The sequence below is a fragment of the Macaca nemestrina genome, chromosome 17, assembly GCF_043159975.1.
Source record: "Macaca nemestrina isolate mMacNem1 chromosome 17, mMacNem.hap1, whole genome shotgun sequence".
Classification (NCBI taxonomy): Eukaryota; Metazoa; Chordata; class Mammalia; order Primates; family Cercopithecidae; genus Macaca; species Macaca nemestrina.
The window spans coordinates 72,877,497-72,890,162 of record NC_092141.1 but is presented as its reverse complement, the minus strand read 5'-3'; the positions used below and the strand labels follow the sequence as shown (position 1 = coordinate 72,890,162).

At 43.9% G+C, this 12,666-nt stretch overlaps 1 protein-coding gene across 2 annotated transcripts in view; it reads right to left on the bottom strand.

Moving 5' to 3' along the window:
• LOC105483034 (DEAD-box helicase 42) overlaps positions 1–12,576 on the bottom strand; it is a 48,557-nt gene extending 35,981 nt beyond the window's left edge. Inside the window, exon 1 of one of the 2 annotated variants that reach the window (XM_071083420.1) lies at positions 12,439–12,576. The gene's annotated coding sequence lies outside the window, so the exon portion shown is untranslated. Of the gene's footprint in view, positions 1–11,896; positions 12,090–12,438 lie in introns of those variants that run through there. The other variant, XM_011743565.2, reaches the window with a different exon arrangement.
• Between the last annotated feature and the right edge of the window lie 90 nt (positions 12,577–12,666).

The window sequence follows — 12,666 nt, the reverse complement described above, 5'->3', positions numbered from 1 at the left end:
TCCTTATATGAAAGACTGAGGTGCTATCAGCCAAGACTCCCCAAAAACTAGAGGTTATCCTCTGGTAATGACATCTGGAAGAATCAAAGAATCAAAACTTAAAAGATCAGTTATTTGTAGACAGTATCTACGTATTCATGCCTGAAGGAAAGGTACTATCAACCATGTATTTATTGAACAAATGCCCAATAGAAACACTATCCAGGAAGAAACTATGATTCACTGACATGTTGCCTGAAGTATTCAGTTAGCCTGTGGTTAGGAATTACAAAGAAATTTCTTGTGTATTGATAAAATCATTTTACAAACAATATCTTACATTAGTCTTGGCTCCAAAAACTTTTTTTTTTTTTTTTTTAAGGAACAGGGTCTTGTGATGTTGCCCAGGCTGGTCTCAAACTCCTAGCCTCAAGACCCCCTCTCGCCTCTGCCTCCCTAAGTGCTGGGATTACAAGCATGAGCCATTGTACCTGGCCCAAAAAACATTTTTTTTTGTTTGTTTTTTGAGACAGTCTCAATCTGTCGCCCAGGCTGGAGTGCAGTGGCCCGATCTCAGCTCACTGCAACCTCTGTCTCCTGGGTTCTAGTGATTCTCATGCCTCAGCCTCCTGGGTAGCTGGGATTACAAGTGTGCACCACCACGTCCAGCCAATATTTTATATTTTTAGTAGAGATGGGGTTTCGCTATGCTGGTCAGGCTGGTCTGGAACTCCTCGCCTCAAGTGATCTACCCGCCTCAGCCTCCCCAAGTGCTGGGATTACAGGAATGAGTCCCTTCACCCGGCCCCCAAAAACCCTTTTTAATGACACAATTTACCTAAGTTTTACAGAAAAGTAGAAAGCAAAAAAGAACAAAATTTAAAATTACCTGAAATTTCCTCTCCCAGATACGTAGTTTTGTTCTGTTTTTTGCTACTTCTATGCATATGTGTGTACACACACACACAAATTAAAAATTGAAACCATACTATACATACTATTTTAGTTACTGATTTCTTCATCTAATGATATACTGTGATATTGTTTAATATCGATATCTATTTCTTCACTACTTTACAGTGTAATACTAATAACACAATGTTACAAAACACATCATTATAGCTACATCTTTGTGCACACCTTCAATTATTTCCTTAGGAGCAAGTTTTAAAATGCAATTGCTCAGAGGAAAATGCATTCTGAGTTTTAAAAAAAAATTTTTTTTGCAACAAGTTCTTGCTGTCACCCAGGATGCAGTACAGTGGTCTGATTGCAGCTCACTGCAGCCATGAACTCCTGGGCTCAAGGGATCCTCCCACCTCAGCCTCCTGACTAGCTGGGACTACAACATGAGCCACCATGCCTGGGTTTTTATTTTAATTTTTTGTGGTCTCACTATGTTGCCTAGGCTGGTCTCAAAATCCTGGCCTGAAGCAGTCCTCCTACCTCAGTCTCCCAAAGTGCTGAAATTAACAGACATGACCCATTTTAATTACTATTTACATTTATGAAAAAGTATCCATTACACATTGAGTAAAATAAGGGCATAAAACAAGGTGGGTAGTATGATTTAATTTATGTAAAAACCATGAGTTATGTATACAGAGATAGCTGATAGGCTGTTTATCACAATGTTTAACAGCAGTTGTTTGATTTTTATTTTGTTTACCATTAGTAAGAAAAATTAAAATGTTTAATTTTAATTTCCACTAGCTTTAAAGCCAGGGTGGAAAAAAATTCCAAAAGCTGTTTATTATAGTAACATTGTTAAAGAGATCAGAAACACACTGTTCTATGCCCTTGTCTACATAGACTTGATAGGTTTTGTTCAACTGCTATTATACACAGCACTTAGTTGTTTGCTTAGTATTAAGGTGTTTTTTTGGTTTGTTTTTTGGGAGACAGAGTTTCACTCTGTCACCCGGGCTGGAGTGTAGGGGTACAATCTTGGCTCACTGCAAACTCTGCCTCTGTGGTTCAAGTGATTCTCTTGTCTCAGCCTCCCGAGTAGCTGGGATTACAGGCGTGTGCCACCAGGCTCAGCTAATTTTTTGTATTTTTATTTATTTATTTTTTATTTATTTTTTTTTTTTGAGACGGAGTCTCGCTCTGTCGCCCAGGCTGGAGTGCAGTGGCGCGATCTCGGCTCACTGCAAGCTCCGCCTCCCGGGTTCACGCCATTCTCCTGCCTCAGCCTCCCGAGTAGCTGGGACTACAGGCGCCCACAACCGCGCCCGGCTAATTTTTTGTATTTTTAGTAGAGACGGGGTTTCACCATGGTCTCGATCTCCTGACCTTGTGATCCGCCCGCCTCAGCCTCCCAAAGTGCTGGGATTACAGGCGTGAGCCACCGCGCCCGGCCTTTTTTTGTATTTTTAGCAGAGATGGGGTTTCGTTGTTAGCCAGGATGGTCTTGAACTCCTGAACTCAATCAATCCACCCACCTTGGCCTCCCAAAGTGCTGGGATTACAGGCATGAGCCACAGCGCCCAGCCTGCTTAGTATTAAACTTGAATTACACCACGTCAATCTCCACTTAGACCCTTAACTCCAGATAGAAACTGTCTTTACTCATTTTGGACCTCCTTCTCTAACAGTGAGAATGACTAAGGTACTAGTTTACTTGAAGTTCATCTCCTGCTCTCTTTAGGAATCCCGTAAGGGGATTCCTTCAATCAGGGAATCAACATAATTCCGGTGCGATGAACTTTAGTAAGAATCTTTACAAGCAAGGAAATTTTAGCATCTGACATTTTAAAACTAATCTATAAGGCTATCTTTTCAAGAGCTGTTCCCAAGCAACAAAAATGATGGGTTCAATTTTAATCTCATTTTTCCTAGTGTATACAATTTATAACAAGGAGCTAATGAGCCATAAGGATAAGAAAGCAGACAAAGAAAGGATAGTGTAAAGACATTTTACATTCAGGTGGATTTTAAGAATCACACAATTTCCTATCCGGAAAACTTTCAATGGTTTACTGAAAGGCTGCTGAGAAGATCACACAGTATATGAAGTGCTAGGCATTCATACATGAAAGATACAGTCCCTGTTCTCAAGGAGTAGACAGTGTAGTCTGAGGCAGCTGAAAACAACATCATGCGTTCTAGCAGACGTACTATACAGAGTGCATTCACTGGGGGTCCATGAGTGGGAGCAAAGGCATAGAAGTGTTCTGAGAGATGACATGTTAAATTTTGAAATCTCAAGAGGCATTAGATCAAAGAAGCATTAAAGAAGGGCATTTTAGATGGAAAGATCTATTACATGCTATGACAGAGAACAGGAAATAGTTCAGTGCAGCTAGAGTTGAGTAGGACATTTGGGAAATTTGCAGGACACATGTTCAGAAAGACAGGCAGGGCCAAGATGAACAGCTTAGAAGGCTATGCTAACGATGTACCATACAAAAATGTATTCTACCAGCTACAAGGAATTGTTAATTTTACACAGAAGAGGAATTTTCAGATTAGTGTTTTTGAAAGACAGAATGAGAGGTACTCATAGTAGAGGCAAGGAAAGTAGTTAGGAGGCTGTTACAGCAATGCAGGTATAAAGCAACAAAATTCTGAACTAAGAAAGCACCTGTGAGAAAGGAGAAACGGAGGATGGATCTGAGTTATTTATTTAGACATCTGAGGAAAGATCCATTAGGATTGTGTGATCAGTAATTGGTGTGGAAGCTAAGGAAGAAGAGTTTAGAATAACTTCAGAAGTTTCTGGCTTTAAAGATTGGATGAATTGTGGAGCCACTAATGGAGATGGAAAGCTAAAAGAGGCAGGCTTGCAAAACCAGGTAGAAGGTGAGTTCAGTATCTATGAGAGAGCTAAGCAGAGATGCCAAGTAGGGTCAGGAACTGCGGACAGGGGTCTGGAGTGGAGCTATAGATTTGATGTAAGCCATTTGCATTTCAAGTTACTGATGTAAATAAGCTAGCAGAGATGGAGTCTTGCTCTGTTGCCCAGGCTGGAGCGCAGTAGCGCGATCTCGGCTCACTGCAAGCTCTGCCTCCCGGGTTCACGCCATTCTCCCGCCTCAGCCTCCCCAGTAGCTGGGACTACAGGCGTCTGCCACTAGGCCCGGCTAATTTTTTGTATTTTTAGTAGAGACGAGGTTTCACTGTGTTAGCCAGAATGGTCTGGATCTCCTGGCCTCGTGATCCGCCCGCCTCGGCATCCCAAAGTGCTAGGATTACAAGCGTGAGCCACCCCGCCCAGCCTGGTAAGACAATTCATGTATATCACTATTTAGGAAAAGAGAAGCTTACATGGAAACTTCAGATGGAACAGGGATGGGGGAAGGGAAAAAAAGAGAAGCGAGGGAAGGAAGGAAGGGGAGACAAGGAGGAACACAGGTGAGGAGAGAGAAGCTCTATAGGCAGAAAACTAAAGAGAAGTCAGGTAAGTTAAGAACTAAAATGTGCTAGCGCAGTGGCTCACACCTGTAATCCCATCACTTTGGGGAGGCCAAGGCGGGCCTGATCACGAGGTCCTGATCATGAGGTCAGGAGATTGAGACCAGCCTGGCCAACATGGTGAAACCTCGTCTCTACTAAAAATACAAAAAATTAGGCGGGCGCTGTAGTCCCAGCTACTCCGGAGCCTGAGGCAGGAGAATGGCGTGAACCCAGGAGGCAGAGCTTGCAGTGAGCCCAGATCGTGCCACTGCACTCCAACCTGGGCAAGAGTGCAAGACTCTGTCTCAAAAAAAACAAAACAAAAAGAACGAAAATGCTTCTGTTGTATATGCAACCAAGAGTCATCGGTGAAAGCAGTTTCAATGGAGCAGTAGGGACAGGGCTGAGGAGTACTTGACTGGCAAGTAAGTGGTAGAAGATGAAGACTAGGTCAAGGGGAGTCAAAAGTACTTTGTAGGCTGTTTATCAATGACAGGAAGGAGAAAGTGAAGCATTAACTACAGAAATTTTATTTTTTAAAGAAATATATGTATGTTTATATGCAAAAGGGGAAAAACCAGTAAAATCTGAAAAACTGAAGATGCAAAATGACAGAAAAAATCATAGGATTTCCAGAGAAGACCAGACACAATCAAAACTTTTAACAGAAGTAACTCACTCTTCCCCCAAAACTGGAGCGAAGGAGTGAAAAGAACAAGTATGAATATAAATCAGCCCTACCAAATAATCAAAAGGTTCATATTACAAAAGCAGCAAATCAACTCCTGCCACAAACAGGCAGTGAGACCTTGGGCAGGTGATAGTTGCTTAATGGCTCTCAGACTTATCAAGATGCAAAAGCAATCCTTTCCCTAGCTTATCTAGAACACACAGCCCATTTCCCCTCAATTACTGACTCTAGGAAGACCAAGCAACTGTGCTTTCTATATACCCTGAGTAGAATGTTAGCTCCATGAAGGCATGGACTTTGCTCAATTTGTCCAGCACTATATCCTTGGTGTCTGTGTAGTACTCAAAAACTTTTGCTGTATGAATAAATATCATGTATTCAGGCTCTCCAAAATTCATCCCAGTATTTGTGAAAACCGTCTTTTATTACTACAAACCTTGTCATCTAGCTATCCACCCTTCCTGATTAAATCTAAGCCAGATCATCCTCAATGTATCATTACTTAGTCTCTTGAGAACAGTTTTTCCTTTTTTTTTTTTTTTTTGAGAGAGTTTCACTCTTGTTGCCCAGGCTGGAGTGCAATGGCGTAATCCTGGCTCACTGCAACCTCCGACTCCTGGGTTCAAGTGATTCTCCTGCCTCAGCCTCCCAAGTAGCTGGGATTACAGGCATGTGCCACCATGCCTGGCTAATTTTGTATTTTTAGTAGAGATGGGGTTTCTCCATGTTGGTCAGGCTGGTCTCAAACTCCTGACCTCTGGTGATCTGCCAGCCTCGGCCTCCCAAAGTGCTGAGATTACAGGCGTGAGCCACTGTGCCAGGCAGTTTTTCCTACTATTAAACCATGTAGTGTTATGGCTACAGAACTCTGACAATTACAGAGGTTTGTGGGAGTACAGCTGATAGAAGAAGCAAAAGATAGCCACCCAAATTTCTATTTGGTTACTAAAAAAATAAAAGACTCAAGTGCAGTGGCTTACGCCTATATTCCCAGTACTTTGGGAAGCAGGAAGATGGCTGGAGGCCAGTTTGAGATCAGCCTGGGCAACACAGCGAGAACCCATCTCTACAAAGAAAACAAAAAAGAAAAAAAAAGAGATACCTAGAATAGTCAAACTCAGACACACAGAGTAGAAGAGTGGTTGCCAGGGGCTGGGAGGAGGGGAGAACAGAGTATTGTTTAATGGGTACAGAATTTCAGTTTTACAAGATGAAAAGTGTTCTGTGGCTAGATGGTGGTTATAGTAGCAAAAGAACAAAATGAGGTGGGCACAGTGGCTCACAACTGCAATCCCAGCACTTTGGGAAGCCAAGGCAGGAGGATGGCTTCAGCTTAGAAGTTTGAGATCAGCCTGGACAACAATGCAAAACCTAGTTTCTACAAAAAATACAAAAATTACCCAGGTATGGTGGCATGCATCAGTAGTCCCAGCTACTCGGGAGGTTGAGGTGGGAGGATGGTCTGAACCCAGGAGGCAGAGGTTGCAGTGAGTGGAGATCATGCCACTGCACTCCAGTCTGGGCAACAGAGCCAAACCCTCTCTGGAAGATAATAATAATAATGGACATTAAGTACAATGCTGCTGACATGTCTTTTGCTATAAAAAAAAATAAAACCATGAAATAAGCACATGTATTTTTAGGTTATTTTAAACAAATTATGAGGAAGCAATAGGCTGTATAGGCTTCAGTCTCTAAAATACAAACACACAGGAGTTCGAGACCAGCCTGACCAACATGATGAAACCCCGTCTCTACTAAAAATACAAAAATTAGCTGGGCGTGGTGGTGGGCGCCTGTAATCCCAGTTACTTGGGAGGCTGAGGCAAGAGTATCGCTTGAACCTGGGAGGTGGAGGTTGCAGTGAGCCGAGATCGCGCCACTGCACTCCAGCCTGGGTAACAGAGTGAGACTGCATCTCAAAAAACAAAACAAAACAACAAACAAACAAAAAACATACTTGGGAAAATTCAACTGTATTTTTGTATTTTTTCTCTAAAAAAATATTTCTTCATTTCCTGCTGGGGTGCCAAAAAATAAAAATTTAAAAAAGAATCCCTTTGAAATACCTAATTTGAAAAGAATTAGCTGCATAATAGAGCCATAAACAAAGTTCACTGAGTATTTGCTTAAAAAAGAACAACCTTAGGTTGGTTCTTAGTAATAACATCCATTGTTTTATACTGACCAATAACCACTGATGATTTTGTTACGTGCCCAGTACTATGAGGGACATCCCTCATGCATACCCGCCTTTCCATCTCCACCTCCACTATTGCAGTTATTTCCTAAAAAAAACTTTCTGATTATTGGGAGGCCGAGACAGACGGATCACAAGGTCAGGAGATCAAGACCATCCCAGCCAACATGGTGAAATCCCGTCTCTACTAAAAATACAAAAATCAGCCAGGCGTGGTGGCACGCACCTGTAGTTCCAGTTACTCAGGAGGCTGAGGCAGGAGAATTGCTTGAACCCAGGACACGGAAGCTGCAGTGAGTCACGATCGTGTCACTGCACTCCAGCCTGGGCGATAAGAGCGAGACCCTGTCTCAAAAAAAAAAAAAAAAAAAAAATCTTTCTATTATCAAACTCCCACAGCACTACCAGAGTGATCACCAAGTCAAAATATACTGAGTGCCTACTTTGTGCCAGTAACCGCTCTAAGGTGCTAAGGATACAGTAATGGAATCAGACACAGTCACATTCAGAGTTCACAGTCTGGCCCAGGAGAAAGAAAAACTAAATCATGTAATTCCAGGTAGCAAAAGTGCTATGAAAAGCAAGCAAGAGGGTAAGAGGCAAGCTATTACAGACTTAAGTCAGGCAAGGCCTCTCTGAGACTAATGACATTTGACAGGTAATACTCCCCTGACTACTGTCCCAAAAATGTCTGTTTTATTGGAAAAGTAATGGTGATGTATATCCAGATGCTTCATCCCAGCAAATCTTCCATAGTCTATGAGAAGTGATTCTGTATAGTAAAGCATAAAATGATGGAGTAATAGTGAGACACACAGTGAAAAGAGAACAGCAAGTTTTACATCCTTTGGTAGAGTAGCACAGTGTGTGTTAATACTGTGGAACTAGAAAAAGTCTCACAGAAGGGAGGTCAGTATTCAGATGCTTGTAGAAAACCCTTTCCAGGTTCTTCCAGAACACACATTTCTGACTATGTCACTCTTCTCAATTCCATAGCTCTCCACAGTTAATCATGCTGGAATAAGACCCTTCATTGTGGCATTAAACTACTTTACCATTCATATTTCCCAAGGTCTCTCCACGAGTACTCAGTTTTCCAAGAAAACAAGCATTCTAGTGAATCCTCTTCCTTCTACCTGGGTCCCCTCCCCATCAAATCTCTTTCTTATAAACTATAAGTACCTACCAAAGTCCTATCCTACAAAGCACATCTCAAATACCAACTCCTAAAGACATGAATATGATTTCCCCAAAGAAATGGCATCTCCTGGCCAGGCACGGTGACTCATGCCTGTAATCCCAGCACTTTGGGAGGTCGAGACGGGCGGATCACCAGGTCAGGAGATTGAGACCATCCTGGCTAACATGGTGAAACCCCGACTCTACTAAAAATACAAAAAAATTAGCCGGGCGTGGTGGCAGGCACCTGTAGTCCCAGCTACTGGGGATGCTGAGGCAGGAGAATCACTTGAACCCGTGAGGCAGGGCTTGCAGTGAGCCGAGATTTCGCGCCACTGCACCCTAGCCTGGGCGACAGAGTGAGACTCCATCTCAAAAAAAAAAAAAAAAAAAAGAAGAAATGGCATCTCCTTCCTCAACTCCCTTTCCAGTCCAATTCCATATTATAGGATTCATGGCTCAAGAAAAAGGCTTATTCACTTTTCTCTTATGTTTTCAATATTAGATATTCATTTATTCAATATGTAAAAGACTAAAGGAGATCTACAACTAGGCTCAGGAGAAACAGTCAACATGGGATGAAGTCCTATTTGGTATGGTTCTAGGCACTAAATCCTATGGCTGGCTGGGTGAGGTGGCTCACACCTGTAATCCTCGCCCTTTGGGAGGCTGAAGTGGGAGGATCACTTATGGCCAGGAGTTTGAGACCAGCTTGGGCAACACAGCAAAACCGTGTCTTTACAAAAAAATTATAAAAGTTAGCCAGGCATGGTGGCACACGCCTGTAGTCCTAGCTGCTCAGGAGGCTGAGGCAAGAGGATTGCTTGAACCCAGGAGTTCCAGGTTACAGTGAGCTGACTGGACCACTGCACTCCAACCTGGGCAACACAGCAAGACACTGTCTCTAAAACATAAATAAAACATGGTGGTTTCATAGGAAATCTTAACGGAATAGTAAAGTAGCACAGGCTGTGTGTAAACCATCTTTGCTACTAACTTGATATGAACCTCAGGGAAGTTATTTAGCTTCTCTGGGTTCAGTTTCCTCATCTATAAAATGGTGAGAGGCTGTGTATGGTGGCTCACGCCTGTAATCCCAGTACTTTGGGAGGCTGAGGCAGGTGGATTACTTGAGCCCAGGAGTCTGACACCAGCCTGAGCAACATAGCCAAACACCATCTTAAAAAAAAAAAAAAAAAAAAAAAAAAAAAGATGAGACTATCACCTATCTCAAGGGTTGGTGTGAAAAATTAAGTTCATACACAAAAATGTACTTGTTCAATACGTCAGCTGCCAACTTGTTTTTCATTATATTATTTCTGAAGACCCAATTTCTTCATCGGTAAATTGAGACTATCAGACTTCTTTCAACTCAGGTATTTCACACATAAGCGCCACAAAAACACTGAAGATGTCAGAGATCACTATGAGCTAACAGGCAGGGGTAAGCGTCATAAAAGAGCCAGAAGCCAGGCTAGGCACAGAAAGATGCAAGCTGGGTAGAGACGTGCAGAGGATGACATTCTAGGGAGAAAGACTGAACTAGTGAAGGCTAGGAAGTGAGAATAAATGCGGAACACGCTTATAAAGGAAGACAATTTAGCTAGTTTGTGTTTTTGGCAATGGTGGAAAATAAGATATGATCTAAATGACTTTAAATATAGTGGACTAAAAACAACTGATTATATAAACCACATTACTTTATCACTTGCATTTCTGGAGGTGGAAGAAAGAGTTCTAGTGACAGTGATTAGCATCTACTCTACATAATACCTTGAGAGTATCTCACACACTATATAGAGGTCAGTTCTTTAATGAGAATCTATATAAAAACTCAAGAACGTAATCACATTCTTCTAAACTAAATATAAGTAAATGCTAGGTTATGGTTATTTTAGAAGCATCCCTTCTCTTGTCAGCTTAAAGCAACTGGGAGCTGATTATATGACTATCAATGTAACAAAACATTTAAATTACTGCACTCCTCTCTTTTATTAAATTGCTACAATATAAATCAGATATTATCATTCCTCTGATCGAAACCCTCAGATCCTTCTTAAGTAATAGCCTAAAAGGCTCTGGTTGTTCCGCTCACTCCCTTCCCCCAATTCTTCCCAGACTATCTCCTAATACTCCCTCAGCTCACAGTGCTCCAAACGCATTGGTCTTCGCACTCTTAACGGGCCAGCTTTGTCCTTCTCAAGGCCTTTATATTTGTTACTCTCTAGCTTGGAACGTTCCTTTCCCCAGATAAACATAGGCTCACTCCTCCTTCCAGTCCGCTTAAACATAAGCTTGTCTGTAGGGACTTCCCTGACCACTTTATTGCAAATTCTAACAACACCTCCCCAACCCCCTTTCCAGCTTTCTTTTTCCTAAGGTACTGATCATCTTCTAACATTCAGTATAATTTATGTATTTCTTTGCCTCTCCTTGGCTACTAGAAAGTTAAGTTTCACAAAGGCAGGGGTCTAACACCTATCCCTATCACCTAGAACGGCGCTAGAGAATAGGCACCAATAAAAATATCCCTTCAATGAATGAACTGTACATTAGGCATTGTGTAAATGCCTCTTCCAGGTACAGAAAGACACATTTTCTTTTCCCAGCTGTCAAAGTCTAAATGTTAATTTTTGTACAAAACACTCACTGCTCACCTCCTATACGCCAGAACTGAGCCAGGCTCTGCAAAGTGACTTAAGACATAGTCCCTGCCTTTTAGGAAGTCCTGGGTGTGTATATGAGGAAGGACAGACATAGAAACATCATTCACAAAAAGAATATACAGGAAATTGGATAACTGCCTATAGGAGTGTAGGCAACAGGGAAATTCTCAGTGATGAGAATATAATTCCCCAAAACTCTCGAGAGCTTCTCCTATGTTTTTGATGCATATGTTTGTAACTCCACATAAATTATTTATTCACATCAGATAGGCTTTCAAGTAGGCCGCAAAAAAGTTTGGGTGACAAAGTGATGCTAATAATCGACCTACTCAAGGCTGCACAAAGATCACCGCTTACATCTTTTCACTCCTCTCATTTGGCAGCTTTTGCCTATCAGGACCCCAAATTCGGAAGCCTGCATCTCCCAAGCGCTGCCTCCTTGGGCCAGAATTCTCCCCGCGCTATCCCTGCCTCGGAGCCGGGCACCCTGCAAATCCCTTTCCTAGGCGAGCGGGCGCCGCCTCCGGAAAGCCGCCAACTGGGCCTCGGTAAGACTTGCGAGGGAAGCGGGAGCTGTGGGAGGGCGACGCGGCTAGGAAGGAACCCTCGAGGCCTCTGCCCGCACTCCCACCCCTTCCCAGCACCCCGGCCGCGGGTGCCCCGAGGCTCTGCCGACTCTTTGTTAAGCAAGGCCGCGGTTCCTCCGCCCTCGCTAGGCCCAGCAGTTGCCTCCAGTGCCCCTAAGGACTAGCGGCCCTGCGTCCAAAACCCCCACGAACAAACCTGCTGCTATGGCTGCAGCCGCAGCTGCTACCACCGCCGGCACGGAGAGAATCCCGCGGCCCAAAGTACGCGCTGTCCCAGCCCGGTCCCGCCGCGCTCCTTCCTCTCCGCCCCCTTCGCCGCCACGGCCACCGCCACCGCCACCGCCACCGCCACCGCCTCACGGCCCGTTGCTGAAGGGGGGAGGGTAACAAAAACCCGACATGCGCAGTGAGGAGTGCGCGGGCCGAAGGGCGGGGCCGGGGCTACGACTCCCGGAAGGCGCCTGACCTAAAAGCTCCAGAACGCCTCCCAGGCTCCTCAGATACTCTGACAGGAAACTGCTAGTTGGGTGGACAGAGTTCATGACCCGTCTAGAAAGTGGGTCTGGGAATGAAGAAAAAGTGGCGTCAGGAGGCTGGTCAAAAAATCCCAAGAGAAAATGGGTTGGGCAGAAACCACATTTACATGAACATGCCTATCATTTAAACTCTGGTCCGTTGCAAATACTACTACAGCGACACTCTTGCCTTTGGCCACGTGGTTCCGCACAGCATCACTACCTTTAGCTTCCGGAGCACCGGTTCCGTGTGACGTCAACTTGACGGAACCCTACGGAGGAGGATTGGTATAGGCGAGAGCAGTTCCGGCCCAGGGGCGGGGATTATGTAATTTTCCCAGAAGCCCCACCTCGCCTCAGCTGGGCGGGGAAGAGGGAGGTCTTGCGCTGTCCCTGGTGTTGCGTCCCGCCCCGCACACTGCACACTGCACACTGCGCGCAGGCGCTGACG